Here is a 7,420-nt window from a genome sequence, read left to right as displayed (position 1 = left end):
ATGGGGTGTGGCTGTATACTGGACCGGTAGTCAGTGACCGGTAAGATCCAATTGCAATGGTACCAACCTAAGGACCATATGTACTATTGGACAACCTAAGGCAGGCACGGTCCCTAAGCCACATGCTTGTTGTTTAAACAGAGAGGGGGAGATGTTGAGAGCCACAGCCGAAGGGGCCCCTGCAAACTTCCAGCTGCCAGCAAACTTCCAGCTGCCGGCTGATGATTGGCTCACAGCGGCCCCAGCAACATCTAGCTGATTGGCTCCTCGGCCCCAGCAACATCTAGCTGATTGGCTCCTCTGCGGTGATGCTCATTGGGCTGTTTCCCTGCCCTTTCAGACCACGGAGCTGCTCATTGGGGGACTTTTTTGGCTCCGCCCACGTGACCCAGCCAATTGGCCTCAAGAGCAGGAGGATTGTGGGAGGTGGAGAGAAGCTGTTGTGGGAGAGAGAGGCTTGTGGAAAGCTGGTGGTGGCAGTTGAGGCTCTGAGGGTTTTTCCTGAGAGGCTGTTTTGTTTGGCGTGTGTGGTTCTAAAAATAAAGTTAGTTTCTTTTGACAAGTGGCTCCTGATTGTGCCCAGCCAGACTGCGGCAGTGAGACCTGCCTCAAGATAAACGGGCTGAGGATGTGACTCAGTGGCAGAGTGCTCCTGGGTTTAATTTCCAGTGCTGAGGGAGAAGGGAGCTTAGCTTGGTACTAGCATAAAAATAGCCATATACCAAGGGAACAGAGTAGAAGACACAGACAAGCCCGCACAACTACAGCCATTTGATTTTAACAAAGCTGCCAAATACTTATGTTGGAGAAAAGACAGCTTCTTTAACAAATGGTGCTGGGAAAACTGGATATCCATACATAAAAGATTGAAACTTATTCCCTTATCTCTCACCCTGCACAAAAGTCTACTCAAAATGGATCAAAGACCCAGGAAGCGGACCAGAAAACTCTCAACCGTTATAGCTCAGGAAATACTACCACGAAGCAGTAAATGGGATGGCACCAAACTAAAAGGCTTCTGCAGAGCAAAGGAAAACAACAGCATGCAGAAGGGGCCTACAGAATGGGAGAAAAATCTTTGCCAGCTACTCGTCTGACAAATAATTAATATCCAGAATGCATAAAGACCTCAAAAACTCCAACACAAAAAACAATAACCTATTCCCTAAATGGGCAAATGAACTAAATAGAAACTTCTCAAAAGAAGAAGTACACTATTATACAAAAAGATGTTCAACATCTCTAGCAATCAGAGAAATGCAGATCAAAACTACATTTAGATTACATCTCACTCCAATGAGAAATGCCATCATCAGTGCACAAAACACTACATGCTGACAAGGGTGTGGGGCATCAGTGCACATAACACCACATGCTGACAAGGATGTGGGGGAAGGGAACTCTGTACAGTTTTGGTGAGAATGTAAATTAGAAAAGCCTTGTTATGGTTTTGATATGTGGTATTTCCCTGAAGCTCCCCATGTTGAAGCAGGAATATTCAGAGGGAAAATAATTGTGAGAGCTGTAACCTAATCAGTCCATCCTAGTTTTAATGGACTGACTTGGTGGTAACCTTAGGAAGATGGGGTGTGGCTGAAGAGCTGGGTCACTGGGGTGTCCCTGGAAGGGTGCATCCCTGGGGCCTCTTCATCCTCACCACTCAATACTACAGTGAAAGTCACCATAATGTATAATTAATATGCATCAAGAAAAAATCTTAAAGAGAGAAGAACAAACAAAAGTCAGCCAAGAAGAAATTGAGCATATGAATATCTATAACTATTAAAGAAATTGAATTTGAAGTTAAAAACTTTCACACAAAGGAAACTTCAGATGGCTCCAGATGGCTCGTAAATTATACCAAGTATATAAGAAGAAAAATGACTGTTCATGGCACACAAGTCTTCCAGAAGATTGAAGAGAGAGACCATTTTTCAACTCATCTGTCAGAGTATTATCCTGATCTCAAAATCAAAGACATTACAAACAATAAAATTACAGACCAATGTTCCTTGTAAAAATATGCAAAAGTCTAAACAAAATTTTAGCCAACCAAGTGCAATGATATATCCTTAACATTGCGTAAAAAACTAAACAAAGGCATGCTGTCCATCTACAACTATTAAAATTTTTTTAAAGGATAATTAAACATGTCTGAGTGGAGTTTATCCCAGGAATATAAGACTGGTATAACAACGAAGAGTCAATCAATTCAACTAACCATATTAATACTCTGAAACAGAAAAAGTATGCAACAAAATACATTATACATTCTGATCAAAGGTCTCTGCAAAATAGGAACAGAAATTAATTATATCAACCTGGTAAAGGACATTACAAGAAAACTAAAGTTAACGTCATATTAAATGATGAAAGACTGCATGATTTTCCCTTAAGACCAGAGGCCAACAGTGTTTGATCCCACTTTTATTCAGTATTATACTGATGGGTCTAGCCAGTGCAATAAGGCAAGAAAGGCAATAAAAGGCAGATTGGACAGAAGTAAAACTGTTTATTTGCAAAACATGATTTTCTCTGTAGAAAATCCAATGATATTTACCCTCTGAAAATGCTTCATAACTAATAAGTGTGTTTATCATGGTTGCAGGATATAAGATCAACAAATAAAGCCAATTTTATTTCCATGTTGTCTTAGTACATTTGGTGCTATAACAAAAAAATCCTGTATTTGGTAATTTATGCACAGAAAATTATCATTCACAGTTCTAGAGGCTGGGAAGTTGAAGATCTAGGCACCGGTGGATTTGGTGTCTGGTGAGGGCTGCTCTCTGCTTCTTAGAAGGTGCTTTCTTGTTGGAGCACCTCATAGAAGAGGCAAGCAGGCTCCCTAAAACCTGTTTATAATGGCACAGATCCCATTCCGGAGGTTCCAAAGCTCTTGTGATCTGGTCAGTTCCTAAAGACCCCATCTCTTATTATATCATATAGGGATTAAGTTCCAGCATATGCATTTTGTGGTGTGTGTGTGTGTGTGTGTGTACACAAAATAACCAAAAGTAAACATTATAAAATATTAATACTTATATCAACATCACATCATGAAATACTTAGGGAGAAAGCTGACAGAAGATATATAAGACCTAACATAATAATAAACATGGTTAATATTATTCACCATCATAAAAATTCACACTAGAAAGGAATCTAAAAATACATTACATGTGGCAGTGTTTCAAGTTAATAGTTGGCTCAGAAGGATTTATTCTGTCAATATTTTATTCAGTGCTTATTTAATGTCAAATATATTTTACTCTGGGTAAATAAAAGATGCTGTTCTAATCTTGAGGAGATATTATCTAACAGGGAAAATAAGACATAAAAAGTCAACGAGCTCTCTCCCCCTCTCCGCTCTCTCTCTCCCCTCTCCCCTCTCTGTCTCTCCCCTCTCCTTCTCTCCCCCTCTTCCCTCTCTCTCTCTCCCCCCTTCTCTTCTGCAACTGGCCGCTACGTTCCTGCTAATAAAATCTGGACAGGTAAACGGTTGTTTCGGCTTGTTGAGTTTAGAGATTTTTCCGCCGTTCCTACATTGGTGCTGAAACCAGGATGGGGATCCCCCTCCCTCAAGGGGGAATCCCATTCCCAAACTCGGAGCCCAACATTTCCTGTCGCAGTCCACTCCTCTGATCGCCTGCCTGACATCCACCACTGGCCTGCGGATTGGTTAGAACCGGCGGCATGCCCTCCAGAGGACAATCCCACCACAGCTCCCAACCTGGCAGGACCCCCACAACTGCCCAGATTTACCTTTCCTCCTCAGAGATTACCAGCTACTTGCCAACAAGCCGGACGACACTCACGTCCACTCATCCCAAGAAACCTCCACCAAGTGCTGAAAGATGAAGATACCGAATGACAACTCCACCGAAGGGCCATCTCTGTCTACCCCACCATGCCAAAGAAATAAGCCCTTGGTTTTCAGCTTTGTATGTTCTAACCTGCCTTTTCCTGGGCATAGGCCTTTTTCTACCAGCCCTACAGACTGGATGACATGCCAGAAATTAATGCTGTTTCTTTTCATAGCTGCAGGGCACGTTCATGGACTTCTCCCTGGAGGAAATCCATGCCTTCAACACATGGATATGGGGCCTCCTGGCCTCCTTCTCCAACCAACTGACCTCCCTCCCTCCCTCTAAAGGACGCCCCTATTCAGCAGGAAGTAGCCAGATGGAGTACGGTGTCCCCAAACCAAAACAAAAAAGGGAGGGAGGAATTTTGGTAAAGATGGCGCCCAGAGCGCTTCTCTTCCGGGAGCTCAGGTCCATGGCACACTGAATGGCGCGAACCATCACCTCCAATCCCTGAAGTGGCACAAACTCTCGGCCAATAAAGAAGTAACAGCCATCCCCCGCCCCAAAAGTCAACGAATACCAATAATTTAGAAATTGTAATTAGTGCTAAGAAAATGGGGGTGCCACTCTTATAGGACAATCATAAAAATCTATGTGGACACTGAGGTCAGAACCTGAGATACAAGAGGAACCACTCAGACAAGGGAAACATCGTAGTTTAGGGAACAGCATTGGAGCCTTGCATGGTGTTACCTGCCTGTGATCCCAACAGGTCAGGAGGTTGAGGTAGGAGGATGGTTAGTTAGAGGCCAGTCTCAGCAACTTAGTGAGAATCTGTCTCAAAATAAAAAATAGGAAGGGTAGGATGTGGTTAAGCACCCCTGGGTTCAATGGGCAGGGGTTGGAGGTAAGCACTGGGATAGCCCTGGATGGGCAATAAGAGGTTGAGGGTGGGCAGGGGAAGGAGATCTGGCAAATTCTAAAACCCAAAGGAGAGTCAATTTGGAATTTAGGGAGTGTGGAGTGAAGGGAAAGAGAGCCTAATATAAAAGTTAAGCAAAAGTCCATTAGGTTGGGATTATGTAGGCACTGACATTTTATCCAGTGTGATAAGGAGTCATTTTATAGTTTTAATGACTATAGACACTATTGGATTTTTATTTTTCTTCTTTTAATTGCTTTTATTTTTTAAATACATGACAGTGGAATGCATCACCATCTTATTGCACATATAAAACACAATTTTTCATATCTTTCTTTGTATATAAAGTATGTTTGGATTTTTATTTTTAAAAGATTCCTCTAGCTGCCCTAGTGGAGAATCAACTGGAGGCAATATTATAGTCTCAGTTGTCACAGATGGTCCCCTTTCCATACACACAAAAATGCTCAGTAATACATGCTTTATTTAAGTAAAAAATAAATGACTGGACTTAAACGAAAGCATAAGAGATGAGAAAGAGGGGTCCTAGGTATTATAGGTCCCCAATATTGGGACTCCCACACATATTTGAAGACAAAATTTGAAGAACTGGAAAAAAAATAGAGCATTTGAGAATTAGGAAAATTCGGCCTAATACTCTGGAAAAGTAGTAGGAAAGTCTGTCTGTGACTTAAAAAAACCTTGGACAGCATGCTGCCCACATCCGACCTGTTCCCCTCACCGTATACACCAGCCCACCAGTGCCCACCATGACCACCATTCTAGCAGCTGGAAGGAAGATGGGGCCTGCAAAGGCTTTGATGGCTACATGAAGAAACCAGGAATGGGACTGACTAAGCAGAAAACAGGCACAAAGGCCAAACCAGATTGTGTCATCACCTTTGAAGGCCGAAGATCAACATAAAAACTGAAAGCACTTTGAAAACAACAGTTTTCCTTATACCCTGGGAGAGAAGCTTGAAGAAACGACAGCTGATGGCAGAAAAACTCAGATGGTCTGTAGCTTTGTAGATAGGTGGTTCAGCATCAGGAATGGGCAGGAAAGCGCAGTAACAAGACAATTTAAAGATGTGAAGTTAGTGGTGGAGTGTGCCATGAGTAATGTCATCTGTAGGTGGGTTATGAGAAAGTAGAATAAAAATTCCATCACCACTTTGGACAGGAATTAGCTGCAAGAATGAAGAGGCTCAGTTCAATGAACAAATCTCCAGACTGCTTTTATTATTATTATTATTATTACTACATTCAATTTCTCTATCACAAACATTTTACAGGGAACTATTTCAAAGTGTTGGTTTAACTAAGACCATCCCTTTGGTTAGTAAATAAATGTGTTTGTGCTAATACAAAAAACAAACAAAAACCCTGACACCTGAAGCCTGTATATTTGAAGGTAGGATCCAAATTTATACAGTAAGCTGAAAAAAAATTATCTTAAATCTAGTTTAACACAATCGAGTCATCTATGGCCCAGCAAAAGCAAATGTAGAGACACTCTTTCCACCCGGGTACAGAAAACTCCCACAGAATATTCTTTGAAGATAAGCCCCCACTAAAATATTATATATCAATTGAAAAAACCAGTCACCATGAGGGAGAGCCAACAGAAACAACAAACATGAGATTTAGAACATTGCAACTGGAAATCATAATTTTATACAGATGGATTTTACTATCTTTTACTATATCTTGCTCATGCTTCAGTTCTCATTCAGGGCCAATGCAAAACCTTTTAAAATACCACAATTACCATCTCTATTAAGATTACGGATAACTTGAAATTCATCCAGAGCGAACCAAAGAAAATTTATGTATAAAGTTCAACATGAGCTCACAAGTTAGTTTAACATTGTTGTTAGATGAACTAGATGGCTGATGTCAGCAAATGGGAAACGGAATTAACTGCTAGAATGCCACTGATTCCCATTTACTATTCTGGAGCTAATCTATGCCTTTAATGTACTGTATTTCCTCTATATTCAAAAACTGGATGAAACTGTACGCTCCATTCCTTCTGGATGGCATTTTACTTTTTCAATGTATTGAAAAATGAATCCACATTTAAAATAAGCATCTTTGGCAACTCCCCCAAAAGACTATAGAGACCCCAAACGTCTTTCCCCTTCTGATCAATCTTCTAAACCTGAAGTACTCATTCCACTTTTTTCTCTGGGTGTGATGTCCTATTGTCCACCTGCTCCTCTATTTCAATTTTTCAAAACACACTGTTAACATACTAAACCCAAAGTAACACCTCGGACTTTCAAAGATGAACCCAGATAAGGTTTTGCTATTTCTTTCTTAGATACAAAACAGCCAAGAGAGAAATCTAAAACTAGAACAACTCAGCTCCCTGAACTCGCCCTGACCTAGGAGTACCACGACGACACGCGCATCTTTCCACCTCCTAAACGCCCCCAGAGTTGGGGACAGGAGGCCCGGGGGGGTGGGGTGGTGTTTAAGACAGAACTCGAGCCGGGCCGCAGAGGACGCTCGGGAAGTGTCGCCCGGCGGCCCCCCCTCGGCCGTGCGCGGGGAGGACTGACGGCCAGAGCTGCAGCCTGCGGGGNAAAAATGGGCAAAGAATCTGAATGGACATTTCTTCAAAGAAGTCACACACCTCTCTCTCTCTCTCTCTCTCTCTCTCTCTCTCTCTCTGTCTCTCTCT

This window comes from Marmota marmota, unplaced genomic scaffold (assembly GCF_001458135.2).
Source record: "Marmota marmota marmota unplaced genomic scaffold, marMar, whole genome shotgun sequence".
In the NCBI taxonomy this organism is placed as follows: Eukaryota; Metazoa; Chordata; class Mammalia; order Rodentia; family Sciuridae; genus Marmota; species Marmota marmota.
Note: the sequence above shows the minus strand (reverse complement) of the source record.